Genomic DNA, 16,036 nt, shown 5'->3' on the forward strand with positions numbered 1-16,036 from the left:
AGGCCAAAATGGGAGTAATGTGCTCCCTCTTATGTGCTCCAGTTAAGAGGCGAGCAGCAGCGTTCTGGACCAACTGGAGACGTGAGAGGGAGGACTGGCTGACTCCAAGATAAAGAGCGTTACAGTAATCCAGCCGAGATGTAACAAAGGCATGGATTACTGTTTCAAAGTGCTTTTGTGAGAGAAAGGGCCTCACCTTTGCCAGCTGCCTGAGGTGAAAAAAGCTGGACTTTACTGTTGCCCCAATTTGCCGGTCCAATTTAAAATCACTGTCCATAATAAAACCTAAGTTTGTCACTAAAGGCTTCACATACGATGCCAAAGGGCCCAAATCAGCAGGGGGGGGTTCACTAGAGCCGCTAGGACCAAACATTATGACTTCCGTCTTCTTTTCATTAAATTTTAAAAAGTTCAGTGACATCCATGCTTTAATGTCATCAAGACATAATAGAAGTGGTTGCAGACAGGCATTTTTCTTACTCAGTGGGACATAAATCTGACTGTCGTCTGCATAAAAATGAAATGAGATGCCATGTTTTCTCAAGATGGAGCCCAGGGGAAGCAGATACAGGGAGAAGAGCAGGGGCCCTAAAATTGAGCCCTGTGGAACCCCATATGACAGTGGAGCAGAGCGGGACTCAGAGCCACCGAGGCGTACACACATAGATCTTCCCTCAAGATACGATCTAAACCAATGAAGGGCGCTACCACTAATGCCCACTAGGTGCTGCAAGCGTGCCACTAAAATATTGTGGTCCACAGTGTCAAACGCTGCAGTTAGGTCCAGCAGGACAAGGATCACAGAGTCTCCAGAATCAACCGTCAGGAGGATGTCATTGAACACTCTTAATAAAGCTGACTCTGTACTATGCCTTGTTTTAAAGCCAGACTGGAAAATCTCCAGAATATCATGCTCGTCCAGGAACGACTGCAACTGGGCGTGGACAACTTTTTCCAGGATCTTTGAAATAAAAGGCAGCTTGGAGATAGGTCTATAATTGGCTAGCATAACACGATCAAGGCCAGGTTTCTTAAGCAGGGGTTGTACAACAGCATGTTTAAAACATTGGGGGACAACACCAGAAGACAGACTGCTGTTAATAATGGCCACGACTGACTGCCCTATACAAGGAAATACCTCTTTAAAAAAGTGAGGCGGGACAGTGTCACAGGGAGAGCCTGATGGCTTCATCTGGGCAACCACTTTTTCTAAGGCAATCAGAGACACGGGCTCAAACGAATCAAGCACAGCTGAGAAAAGCACACAGAGTGTCAGAGGGGTCAGACACAGGTGTGGTGATTAGAGCCCTTGTGGTAGCAACCTTATCAATGAAGAACTGCAGGAAGCTATTGCACATTTCAGGGGATTCCTCTGTGCACACAGGCTGAGGTGAGCCAAGAACAGACTCTATGGTTTTAAATAACACACGTGGGTTGTGAGAGTTTGATTCAATAATATTTGACAGGTGCTCTCTTCTGGACTCTTTGACAGTGCTCTGGTAGCAGCGCCAGCTGTCTTTTAGGATTTGGCGAGAAACCTGCAGCTTGTCCTTTTTCCACCTGCGTTCAGCTTTGCGGCAATCCTGTCTGGCTGCGCGAGTTCTCGCATTGAACCAGGGCTCAGGTTTAGCTTTGGGCTGCACGGTTTTAAATGGAGCCACAGAGTCCAATATGGTTCGGCAGGAGGAGTGAAACGAAGAACTGAGCACCTCCGTGTTTGGTAATAATTCAGAGGGGACACAGAGCTGGTTAAAGGCAGCAGAAAACTGGCCGGAAAACTGACCTCTACTTTTGTCTACAGTCGCCTCTTCCCTGATCTCATCGGTGACTCCCACTGCACAAGAAGAACCTACAGTGGTCAGTATATCAGATTCCTTTGAACATCAATGAAAGTTTGATGCTGCTTTTCAGTTTCGTTTTTCCTAATCTGTTTCAGATTAGGAAAAACGAGCCCAAGGCTTGGTGGATTTCTGACGTCCAGGACAACTTTGAACATCTGAACACCAACTGTCAGAAGAAGATGAGTATTGTTGTTTTCTGCTGCTCTCGTCCCTTTTCATTATTTAGTTTTTTCCATTATTTTTTAAGTGTACAAAAATCACTATAGTCACAAAGCACTGAATACGATTCAAACACAGGTTGTTTTTTGATATATAAACAGACTCAGGGTTCAAGTTTGTTTCATTTTTGAAATGAAATGTTTGGTGTGGTTTAAGGAATATTTGGTTGTTATTAGACCCTGAGATGGGTCAGTGACTAGGAGAAACATTGATTTTGATGCATTATTACTTTTTTGTAGTAGCAGATCCAATGTAATCTTATTTTGTGATATATGATGGATTTTGAATCGGTCTCCGACTACAAGTAAAACATTTTTTTCCTACTAACCCAATTATAACCTGGTTTTGTTTTAAGATAAATAAACATACAATAATAGTTTGAACCTAAAAAAACATTTATTTTGCAAAGGACACCCTAACCCAATATGAACATTGAATATGAAACATGGGGCAGTTTGGTGTGTTGTTGGCGATGGGGAGAAGGGAAAAGATGGAGATGGTGAGTGAGTTCATCATGTGTGAATGTGAGAGTTCAGCTCAGGTGGAGCAGAGACTCCAAATCTCGCTCGTTCACTCGCAGTCACGCTCGCTCACTCTCGCTCGCTCACTCACTCACTCACAGTCACTCGCTCACTCGCTCACTCGCTCCCTCACTCCCTCACTCCCTCACTCAGTCACACATGATGCACTCACTCACCATCGCTCTTTTCCTTTCTCCCCATCTCCAACAACACACCCAACTGCCCCATGTTTCATATTCAATGTTTATATTTCAGTCTTCATCATTCAGGGTCGTCTTTGCAAAATAAATATTTGTTCAGGTTGAACCTATTCTTGTTTATTTATCTTAAAACAAAACAGGGTAATAATTATTTAGTAGGAAAAAAAGTTTGCTTATATAAGGAGACGGTTCAAAATCCATCATATCACAAGATTATTAAATTGCATCTGCCACTACAGAAACTAACAATGCATCAAAATCAATGTTTCTTCCAATCACTGACCATCTCAGGGCCTGATAATAATAAATAGTCCTTGAAAGGTATTTTATGATTGATTGGAAAGGATTGTAGTTTTTTTGTTGATTTAAAGAGTTGCATAAACATTATAGCCTTTAAAGGGTTAGAATTTTTAAAAATATAATTTGATGAGTATATCTCAGTCTGAAGTAGCGTTAAAAGAGTGACAATTTAAAGTTGAAAAAAATATGAACAATATTTTTGTAGGAGACTGTTTTTAGAAAAATCTGACATTGCAAAAAATAAGAATGCATCAGAATCAAAAGTTATTGTAGTTGCATAAACAATATGGCCTTTAAAAGGTTAACATTTTAAAAAATATTAATATTTGATATGCATATTGACTGAACACAGACTGTCGGAAGAGGAGGAGTGTGGTGATATTTCTTATTTGTGTTTGCTTCATCGTTGTTGACCTCTACTTTCGTCTACAGTCGCCTCTTCCCTGATCTCATCGGTGACTCCTACAACACAAGAACCTCCAGTTGTGAGTATATCAGATTCCTTTGGGCATCAGTGACAGTTTTGCTTTTCAGTTTCGTTTTTCCTAATCTGTTTCAGAATGGAGACCCTACGCTTGGTGGACTTCCTACGTTCTGGACAACTTTGAAGAACTCTGAACCCCAGCGGTCGGAAGAGGATGAGTATTGTTAATTGTTTGCTGCTGCTTTTGTCTCTGTTAATTTGTTTGTTTTTCCTAATCTGTTCCAGAAGGGTGACCCAACATGGTCGACCTCGAGGTGGTGCTTGGTGGACGTTCTACCCTACAGTCGCGTCTTCCCTGATCTCATCGGTGACTCCTACTGCACAAGAAGAATCTGCAGTGGTGAGTATATCAGATTCCTTTGGACATCAATGACAGTTTGATACTGCTTTTCAGTTTTGTTTTTCCTAATCTGTTTCAGAATGGAGACCCTACGCTTGGTGGACTTCCTATGTCCTGGACAACTTTGAAGAACTCTGAACCCCAGCTGTCGGAAGAGGATGAGTATTGTTAATTGTTGTTTTTGCTGCTGCTTTTGTCACTTTTATCTGTTTGTTTTTCCTAATCTGTTCCAGAAGGGAAACCCAACATGATCGACCTCGAGGTGGTGCTTGGTGGACGTTCTACACTACAGTCGCCTCTTCCCTGATCTGGTCGGTGACTCCCACTGCACAAGAAGAACCTGCAGTGGTGAGTATATCAGATTCCTTTGGACATCAGTGACTGTTTGATGCTGCTTTTTAGTTTCGTTTTTCCTAATCTGTTTCAGAATGGAGACCCTACGCTTGGTGGACTTCCTACGTTCTGGACAACTTTGAAGAACTCTGAACCCCAGCGGTCGGAAGAGGATGAGTATTGTTAATTGTTTGCTGCTGCTTTTGTCTCTGTTAATTTGTTTGTTTTTCCTAATCTGTTCCAGAAGGGTGACCCAACATGGTCGACCTCGAGGTGGTGCTTGGTGGACGTTCTACCCTACAGTCGCGTCTTCCCTGATCTCATCGGTGACTCCTACTGCACAAGAAGAATCTGCAGTGGTGAGTATATCAGATTCCTTTGGACATCAATGACAGTTTGATACTGCTTTTCAGTTTTGTTTTTCCTAATCTGTTTCAGAATGGAGACCCTACGCTTGGTGGACTTCCTATGTCCTGGACAACTTTGAAGAACTCTGAACCCCAGCTGTCGGAAGAGGATGAGTATTGTTAATTGTTGTTTTTGCTGCTGCTTTTGTCACTTTTATCTGTTTGTTTTTCCTAATCTGTTCCAGAAGGGAAACCCAACATGATCGACCTCGAGGTGGTGCTTGGTGGACGTTCTACACTACAGTCGCCTCTTCCCTGATCTGGTCGGTGACTCCCACTGCACAAGAAGAACCTGCAGTGGTGAGTATATCAGATTCCTTTGGACATCAGTGACTGTTTGATGCTGCTTTTTAGTTTCGTTTTTCCTAATCTGTTTCAGAATGGAGACCCTACGCTTGGTGGACTTCCTACGTTCTGGACAACTTTGAAGAACTCTGAACCCCAGCGGTCGGAAGAGGATGAGTATTGTTAATTGTTTGCTGCTGCTTTTGTCTCTGTTAATTTGTTTGTTTTTCCTAATCTGTTCCAGAAGGGTGACCCAACATGGTCGACCTCGAGGTGGTGCTTGGTGGACGTTCTACCCTACAGTCGCGTCTTCCCTGATCTCATCGGTGACTCCTACTGCACAAGAAGAATCTGCAGTGGTGAGTATATCAGATTCCTTTGGACATCAATGACAGTTTGATACTGCTTTTCAGTTTTGTTTTTCCTAATCTGTTTCAGAATGGAGACCCTACGCTTGGTGGACTTCCTATGTCCTGGACAACTTTGAAGAACTCTGAACCCCAGCTGTCGGAAGAGGATGAGTATTGTTAATTGTTGTTTTTGCTGCTGCTTTTGTCACTTTTATCTGTTTGTTTTTCCTAATCTGTTCCAGAAGGGAAACCCAACATGATCGACCTCGAGGTGGTGCTTGGTGGACGTTCTACACTACAGTCGCCTCTTCCCTGATCTGGTCGGTGACTCCCACTGCACAAGAAGAACCTGCAGTGGTGAGTATATCAGATTCCTTTGGACATCAGTGACTGTTTGATGCTGCTTTTAGTTTCGTTTTTCCTAATCTGTTTCAGAATGGAGACCCTACGCTTGGTGGACTTCCTACGTTCTGGACAACTTTGAAGAACTCTGAACCCCAGCGGTCGGAAGAGGATGAGTATTGTTAATTGTTTGCTGCTGCTTTTGTCTCTGTTAATTTGTTTGTTTTTCCTAATCTGTTCCAGAAGGGTGACCCAACATGGTCGACCTCGAGGTGGTGCTTGGTGGACGTTCTACCCTACAGTCGCGTCTTCCCTGATCTCATTGGTGACTCCTACTGCACAAGAAGAATCTGCAGTGGTGAGTATATCAGATTCCTTTGGACATCAGTGACTGTTTGATGCTGCTTTTTAGTTTCGTTTTTCCTAATCTGTTCCAGGATGGAGACCCAAGGCTTGGTGGATTTCTGACGTCCAGCACAACTTTGAACATCTGAACACCAACTGTCAGAAGAAGATGAGTATTGTTACTTGTTTGCTGCTGCTCTCGTCCCTTTTCATTATTTAGTTTTTCCATTATTTTTGAAGTGTACAAAAATCCCTTTAGTCACAAAGCACTGAATACGATTCAAACACAGGTTGTTATTTGATATATAAACAGACTCAGGGTTCAAGTTTATTTCATTTTTGAAATGAAATGTTTGGTGTGGTTTAAGGAATATTTGGTTGTTATTAGACCCTGAGATGGGTCAGTGACTAGGAGAAACATTGATTTTGATGCATTAGTTGTTTGTAGTAGCAGATCCAATGTAATCTTATTTTGTTATATATGATGGATTTTGAATCGGTCTCCGACTACAAGTAAAACATTTTTTTCCTACTAACCCAATTATAGCCTGGTTTTGTTTTAAGATGAATAAACATACAATAATAGTTTGAACCTGAAAAACATTTATTTTGCAAAGGACACTGAATGATGAACACTTAAATATGAACATTGAATATGAAACATGGGGCAGTTTGGTGTGTTGTTGGCGATGGGGAGAAGGGAAAAGATGGAGATGGTGAGTGAGTTCATCATGTGTGAATGTGAGAGTTCAGCTCAGGTGGAGCAGAGACTCCAAATCTCGCTCGTTCACTCGCAGTCACGCTCGCTCGCTCACTCTCGCTCGCTCACTCACTCACAGTCACTCACTCACTCTCGCTCGCTCGCTCACTCGCTCCCTCACTCCCTCACTCCCTCACTCAGTCACACATGATGCACTCACTCACCATCGCTCTTTTCCTTTCTCCCCATCTCCAACAACACACCCAACTGCCCCATGTTTCATATTCAATGTTTATATTTCAGTCTTCATCATTCAGGGTCGTCTTTGCAAAATAAATATTTGTTCAGGTTGAACCTATTCTTGTTTATTTATCTTTAAACAAAACAGGGTAATAATTATTTAGTTGGAAAAAAGTTTGCTTATAGAAGGAGATGGTTCAAAATCCATCATATCACAAGATTATTAAATTGCATCTGCCACTACAGAAACTAACAATGCATCAAAATCAATGTTTCTTCCAATCACTGACCATCTCAGGGCCTGATAATAATAAATAGTCCTTGAAAGGTATTTTATGATTGATTGGAAAGGATTGTAGTTTTTTTGTTGATTTAAAGAGTTGCATAAACATTATGGCCTTTAAAGGGTTAGAATTTTTAAAAATATAATTTGATGAGTATATCTCAGTCTGAAGTAGCGTTAAAAGAGTGACAATTTAAAGTTGAAAAAAATATGAACAATATTTTTGTAGGAGACTGTTTTTAGAAAAATCTGACATTGCAAAAAATAAGAATGCATCAGAATCAAAAGTTATTGTAGTTTTTTTTCCCAATAAAAACAGTGTAGTTGCGTAAACAATATGGCCTTTAAAAGGTGAACCTTTAAAAAATAATATTTTTAAAAGGTTCACCTTTTAAAAATATTAATATTTGATATGCATATTTCAGGATGAAGTAGCTTCAAAAGACTGACTCATTTAAAGTGGAAATAAATATTAAGATATTTTTACAGCAGTTTTTGGCAAGGGGCCGTTTTCTGCAACAAGGAACAAATGAGGGGGTTAGGGTTAGCTAACCTTAGTTAGTTATCCCCAAAACACCTGGTTCAGGTGCACAGGTTATCAGAGTTCTGCAGAGCTCGTTAACCACTTCCACTACACAAGAACCTACAGTGGTGAGTATATTAGACTCCTTTTGACATCAATGACACTTTGCTACTGCTTTTCAGTTTTGTTTTTCCTAATCTGTTCCAGAATTGAGACCCTAACACTTGGTGGACTTCTTACGTCCTGGACAACTTAGACGAACTCTGAACACCGGCTGTCAAAACAAGATGAGTGTTTTTTTGTTTGTGTCAATATGCACTTCTACTTTGGTCTGTCGTTTCATCTTCCTGTGTTGTCGTTGTTACACAAATGTGTACACTTAGCAAAACTTAGTTGACAGTAAACGGGTGCAGGTGTCGGAGGATTGATAACTCTGATTGGACGGAACTCTCCATACGTGACAGCAAAACAAAAATCTGCTCACAAGGATGGACAAACTGGAATCATGGCTTGGAAATGCAAAAGTAACTTTCTGGACAACTTTGTCAACACGATGATGCAGCAAATGGAGGAATTCATTCACCTCAGTGAATCTACTCTTGGAAAATGGATGGATCTGCATGATGATCTTTGAGGAAATGGGATCAGTGGATTCAAAACCTGGAGGAACGGAACACAAGAATCTGAAAAAAACCCAACATGAACTGCACAAAATGGCCTCCTTGTGGTTGTCCAACCAAAACCACTGACTAACAAAAGTTACCACCTCTTGTCCTTTCTGTTCCCCTCCCATTCCCCCAAACCGGTCGAGGCAGACGGCCGCACACTTTGAGTCTGGTTCTGCCAGAGATTTCTTCCTGTTAAAAGGGAGTTTTTTCTCTCCACTGTTGCCACGATTGCTTGCTCATTGTGTGAATTGTTGGGTTTCTCTTCTCTCTAATATTATGAATGATTTAAAAAAAAAAAAAAAAAAAAAGGAGTGCAAGTCCGACTGTCACCTCCACGTGGTGCACTCTGGGTAACGCTAACGACGGCGGCAAACGATAAGTTTACCCGGACATTTGTGACTTATTTGAAAAGTTGATCTTTTTGAGTAAATGTTAATGTGTAGAATGTGTTTGAATGTTTGTCATTGTTGTGACGATAGTCAAGTTAATTTTCACTTCATGTGTTTTCATGTGTCCAGAAACGGCAGCAAAACATGGACTGGATTTCACCGACTGGACTTGATGTGGTTTCCCTGTGAGTCGACAAACTCATTTATTTCCTTGCTGTCCTTTTATTGCTTTCCTTTTCTCTTTCCTTCCATTCTTTTTCATGTCTTTCAGCCCTTTCTTTTTGCCATTTCCTCCATCCCTGTGTTCTCTCCTTCTCTAATGGACTTTATTGCTTCCTTCCTTTTTCTGATTAAATGAGGTTTTAGTCCAACCAGCAGGCGTCACAGCCACTTCAGCCTCAGTGGGTGAAGCTGAGTCTTTTTTCTTTTCCATTTCTAATTCACAGTGTAAGTGGGGTTTAAAGCCAACAGGGTTTATGAAGAATAAGTTCTTGTTTTTATTGTTATTTAAAGCTAACTGTATTTTCTTCTCTGTATTGTTTTATTGCGTTGAAGAAAAGAGCCTGTGATTGTTTGACTTTAATTTCTACTTAACCTTTATATGTTTCTTTGATGCCGTTTTGTTTCTTTTCTGCTTTGTGTTGATGTTTTTTCCATCTTGAATCTTTTGTGTTAAATAAATAAATAAGTCACTTATTTGAAGTCTCTCGCTCTTTCACTCACACTCACTCTGCTGAACTGGCTGAACAAATGTGTGCCACAGTCTGGCCCTCGGTGAAACTCTGTATGGCCTGAACCCTGAATGTTTTCTCAAGTTATTTATGGGCTGGCAGTGACTTGAATTCAGCAGCTTTGAATACATTTTTCATCTACACGTAATGTCACCTTTGTCCACTGGAGGTCAGGTTTTTGCAGTTCTGTTTTATGATGAATTATTTATGGCCTGGCAGGGTCTTAAACATAAAAAAACTGTTTCCCTCACAAAAGTTACTATTTATTTCACCAGTTTAGCAGCTCTAAATCTCATGTGACCTTACATGTAATGTCAAACGTGTCCACCAGAGGGCAGTTTCAACATGTAAACACATTTCAAGATCCTCTTCACCACCTACAAATCCTTCTTACCTTCAGACCTCCTCCATCGCCCCATTCACTCACACCGAACACGCTACACCGTCAAACATCTGTGTAGCCCCAGTTAAGCCCCTCAAGCATTTTATTTTAGATTTTATAAAATATATAATATAGATATATGTTTTTTTGAAGTTTAACATTTAAAAAGTTCAAGTAGCCATTCTGTTCCAATCCAATCCCTGTGTGTGTGAGTAAGAATGGAATAGGTGAGGGCGGGTCGCTACGGTAACTGTGGAGCTTCGGGCGCTGTCCGTGGTGCTGAAAGGCTGCTTTGTTGGATGAGTGTGTGACTTTGTTTTCTTTTTTTTCCCTCTACATGTAAAGTGACTTTTGTGATAGAGGAGGGAAGTGTGATGGAGCCTTGAGGGATTCTGGACTCATCACCAGGCTCGCTTCTCCTCGGCCTCAAATCTCCACGGACCTGAAACACAAGGAAAAGCAGCTGAAGCCACTTTCACTCATGACAATCCATCATTATTGAGTCACTGTGATGAAAGGAAGAAACTGTAGGGATGTTTTTAAGGTAGAACATTAGCTGAAAGGATGTTGTCGATGAATTTGTTCTTCATTGATGAAGCAGAGCATGAGAGAGAATAGATCAAAGCAGGAGAAACATCTTCTACATACGTAGAGTAAGATTAGAAGTAAGAGGAAGATTCTATTGAATAATATCTCAAATATCCAATGCCTTACCTGAACATTACTGGGCTCAGAGATGGAGAAGCTGGTCTCTTGAAAGTTGCTGCCATCTGCTGGTTTACCAGACAACGCCAGATCGGTCCTGCTGGATCTCAGTGCAGCATTTGATACGATAGATCATGAGATCCTGCTACATAGACTAGAACAAGATGTTGTGATTAGAGGATCTGCACTTGTCTGGTTCAAGTCCTATTTATGGGACAGATTTCAGTTTGTTAGTGTTAACGAGGACTACTCCATATTCACTAAGGTCAACTACGGAGTTCCTCAGGGTTCCGTGCTCGGACCTATTCTTTTTACCCTGTACATGCTGCCATTAGGCAACATTATCAGGAAACACAACATAGATTTCCATTGTTATGCAGACGACACCCAGCTATATGTATCTGTACGACCGGATGACCCAAACCCATCTATAAAACTCCAGGATTGTCTCATAGACATACAGACGTGGATGACTCTGAACTTTCTGATGCTTAACACAGAAAAAACTGAGGTCATGGTCCTTGGGCCAAAAGATATAAGAGCAGCACTTTTAAGTGGAGCTCTAAACCGAGGCAGTAACACTTCAGTCCCTTGCACTACAGTAAGGAACCTAGGAGTCCTGTTTGACCAGGATTTATCACTGGATGAACATATTAAGCATATATGTAGAACAGCCTTCTTCCACCTTCGCAACATTAAGACAATTAGAAATATTATATCACGACAAGACTCTGAGAAACTTATCCACGCCTTTATAACCTCTAGGCTGGATTACTGTAACTCCTTACTGTCTGGATGTCCTAGTAAGTCCTTGAGAAGCCTTCAACTTGTCCAGAACGCAGCAGCACGGATATTGACTGGAACCAGACGACGTGATTATACAACTCCTGTCTTGGCTTCTCTTCACTGGCTCCCAGTGAAAAGTAGAATAGATTTTAAAATACTTCTACTCACATACAAGGCCCTGAATAATCAGGCACCTTCTTATATTTGTGACTTAATCACTTTATATCAACCCAATAGACCCTGAACTCAGGTCTACTGGTTATTCCTAAAATAACTAGAAGTAGAATCGGTGGTAGAACATTTATCTACCAGGCTCCTCTCCTGTGGAACCAACTTCTGCTTTCAGTCAGACAGTCTGACTCTGTCTCTGCCTTTAAGGTGAGAGTGAAAACCTACCTTTTTAACATAGACTATAGTCGAAGCTAGATCAGGTATGTCCTGATTAGAATAGTCTATCTTATGCTGCCATAGGCTTAGACTGCTGGAGGAATTTCCCATCATGCACTTAGAATGAGCACACAGACTTTGCACGAGCCGCACTTTCTCTACCCCGTCCTCAATTTCTCAACCCTCACCACTTACCCGATGTCCCCCATGACATGTAGACCATAAATCCACATTTAGACCATAAATCCACATGTAGCACATAAATCCACATGTACACCATACATCCACATGTACACCATAAATCCACATGTAGACCATAAATCCACATGTAGACCATAAATTGACATGTAGACCATAAATTCACATGTAGACCTTCTCTAACTGATGTTTAATCTCTTACAGTTCTGCTGACACCAGTGAACGACATGAGGTCAGGACAGGAAAGAGGACTCCGTCATCTTCAAGTCTCTGACCACAACAGCCTTCACGACAGGCTGTGACAGATGATCCTGGCATTTAAAGACTTTTCACTTTTTATTCTTTGTCATTGTGTATTGTATGTTTTTGGTAACATCTACTGCACGTCTGTCCGTCCAGGGAGTGGATCCCTCAACTGTGGTTCTCCTTAAGGTTTCTACCCTTTTCCCTGTTAGAAGAGTTTTTTCGCTGGTAGTTTTTCCTTACCCTGGTCGAAGGTCTAAGGACAGAGGATGTTACCAACCCTGTGAAGTCCCTGAGACAAACTATGTTTTGTAAACTGTGGGCTATACAAAAAATGATTGATTGATTGATTGATTTAACAGAAAAAAACCAAAAGTATCTTGGAATGTCTTGAAATTGTACACAGTCATAGTCAACGACACCCTGAATATTTGCATATCTCTTAAGGAATATTTTTAATGAATTTTTGAAAATTAGGAAAGCGATCCATGCACTTAGGCAGTGACTTAACTTTTGATGTTTTTGGTTTGTTTTTAAAGCATTAAAGCTGCAGGAGTTCATCCATGTCGCCCAGTCGCTGGAAACAAACGTTTGGACACCATGGATCACACAGCAGAAAATAAGGTGAGACGGAGGAAACGATCCATTTGCCCTGATGCACTTAGTGACTTGACTTTTTTTTCAAAAAAGACCCCAAAAGTATCTTGGAATGTCTTGAAATTGTACACAGTCATAGTCAAGCATGCCCTGAACAAGAATCTGTTGAATATATTTGCATATCTCTTGAAGAATATTTTTAATGAACTTTTGAAAATCAGGAAAGCGATCCATGCACTTGGACATTCCAAGTATGTTGGAATGTCTTGAAATTGTACTCAGTCATAGTCAACGACGCCCTGAAGAAGAATCCGTTGAAAATATTTGCATATCTCTTAAGGAATATTTTTAATGAATTTTTGAAAATCAGGAAAGCGATCCATGCACTTAGGTAAGTGACTTAACTTTTTTGTCAAAAAAGACCCCAAAAGTATCTTGGAATGTCTTGAAATTGTACACAGTCATAGTCAAGCATGCCCTGAACAAGAATCCATTGAATATATTTGCATATCTCTTGAAGAATATTTTTAATGAATTTTTGAAAATCCGGAAAGCGATCCATGCACTTGGACATTCCAAGTATGTTGGAATGTCTTGAAATTGTACTCAGTCATAGTCAACGACGCCCTGAACAAGAATCCGTTGAAAATATTTGCATATCTCTTAAGGAATATTTTTAATGAATTTTTGAAAATCAGGAAAGCGATCCATGCACTTATGTAAGTGACTTAACTTTTTTGTCAAAAAAGACCCCAAAAGTATCTTGGAATGTCTTGAAATTGTACACAGTCATAGTCAAGCATGCCCTGAACAAGAATCCATTGAATATATTTGCATATCTCTTGAAGAATATTTTTAATGAATTTTTGAAAATCCGGAAAGCGATCCATGCACTTGGACATTCCAAGTATGTTGGAATGTCTTGAAATTGTACTCAGTCATAGTCAACGACGCCCTGAAGAAGAATCCGTTGAAAATATTTGCATATCTCTTAAGGAATATTTTTAATGAATTTTTGAAAATCAGGAAAGCGATCCATGCACTTAGGTAAGTGACTTAACTTTTTTGTCAAAAAAGACCCCAAAAGTATCTTGGAATGTCTTGAAATTGTACACAGTCATAGTCAAGCATGCCCTGAACAAGAATCCATTGAATATATTTGCATATCGCTTAAGGAATATTTTTAATGAATTTTTGAAAATCAGGAAAGCGATCCATGCACTTAGGCAGTGACTTAACTTTTTCGTCAAAAAAGACCCCAAAAGTATCTTGGAATGTCTTGAAATTGTCCACAGTCATAGTCAAGCATGCCCTGAACAAGAAACCGTTGAATATATTTGCATATCTCTTGAAGAATATTTTTAATGAATTTTTGAAAATCCGAAAAGCGATCCATGCACTTGGACATTCCAAGTATGTTGGAATGTCTTGAAATTGTACTCAGTCATAGTCAACGACGCCCTGAACAAGAATCCGTTGAAAATATTTGCATATCGCTTAAGGAATATTTTTAATGAATTTTTGAAAATCAGGAAAGCAATCCATGCACTTAGGCAGTGACTTAACTTTTTTGTCAAAAAAGACCCCAAAAGTATCTTGGAATGTCTTGAAATTGTACACAGTCATAGTCAAGCATGCCCTGAACAAGAAACCGTTGAATATATTTGCATATCTCTTGAAGAATATTTTTAATTAATTTTTGAAAATCCGAAAAGCGATCCATGCACTTGGACATTCCAAGTATGTTGGAATGTTTTGAAATTGTACTCAGTCATAGTCAACGACACCCTGAACAAGAATCAATTGAAAATATTCGCATATCTCTTAAGGAATATTTTTAATGAATTTTTGAAAATCAGGAAAGCAATCCATGCACTTAGGCAGTGACTTAACTTTTTTGTCAAAAAAGACCCCAAAAGTATCTTGGAATGTCTTGAAATTGTACACAGTCATAGTCAAGCATGCCCTGAACAAGAATCCGTTGAATATATTTGCATATCTCTTGAAGAATATTTTTAATGAACTTTTGAAAATCAGGAAAGCGATCCATGTACTTGGACATTCAAAGTATGTTGGAATGTCTTGAAATTGTACTCGGTCATAGTCAACGACGCCCTGAACAAGAATCCGTTGAAAATATTTGCATATCGCTTAAGGAATATTTTTAATGAATTTTTGAAAATCAGGAAAGCGATCCATGCACTTAGGCAGTGACTTAACTTTTTCGTCAAAAAAGACCCCAAAAGTATCTTGGAATGTCTTGAAATTGTACACAGTCATAGTCAAGCATGCCCTGAACAAGAATCCGTTGAATATATTTGCATATCTCTTGAAGAATATTTTTAATGAATTTTTGAAAATCCGGAAAGCGATCCATGCACTTGGACATTCCAAGTATGTTGGAATGTCTTGAAATTGTACTCAGTCATAGTCAACGACGCCCTGAACGAGAATCCGTTGAAAATATTTGCATATCGCTTAAGGAATATTTTTAATGAATTTTTGAAAATCAGGAAAGCGATCCATGCACTTAGGCAGTGACTTAACTTTTTTGTCAAAAAAGACCCCAAAAGTATCTTGGAATGTCTTGAAATTGTACACAGTCATAGTCAAGCATGCCCTGAACAAGAATCCGTTGAATATATTTGCATATCTCTTGAAGAATATTTTTAATGAATTTTTGAAAATCCGGAAAGCGATCCATGCACTTGGACATTCCAAGTATGTTGGAATGTCTTGAAATTGTACTCAGTCATAGTCAACGACGCCCTGAACAAGAATCAATTGAAAATATTTGCATATCGCTTATGGAATATTTTTAATGAATTTTTGAAAATCAGGAAAGCGATCCATGCACTTAGGCAGTGACTTAACTTTTTCGTCAAAAAAGACCCCAAAAGTATCTTGGAATGTCTTGAAATTGTACACAGTCATAGTCAAGCATGCCCTGAACAAGAATCCGTTGAATATATTTGCATATCTCTTGAAGAATATTTTTAATGAATTTTTGAAAATCCGGAAAGCGATCCATCCACTTGGACATTCCAAGTATGTTGGAATGTCTTGAAATTGTACTCGGTCATAGTCAACGACGCCCTGAACAAGAATCCATTGAAAATATTTGCATATCTCTTAAGGAATATTTTTAATGAATTTTTGAAAATGATGAAAGTCTGTGCACTTAGGCAGTGACTTAACTTTTTATTCAAAAAAGACCCCAAAGGTATCTTGGAATGT

This window comes from Microchirus variegatus (assembly GCF_963457635.1).
Source record: "Microchirus variegatus genome assembly, chromosome: 22".
Classification (NCBI taxonomy): Eukaryota; Metazoa; Chordata; class Actinopteri; order Pleuronectiformes; family Soleidae; genus Microchirus; species Microchirus variegatus.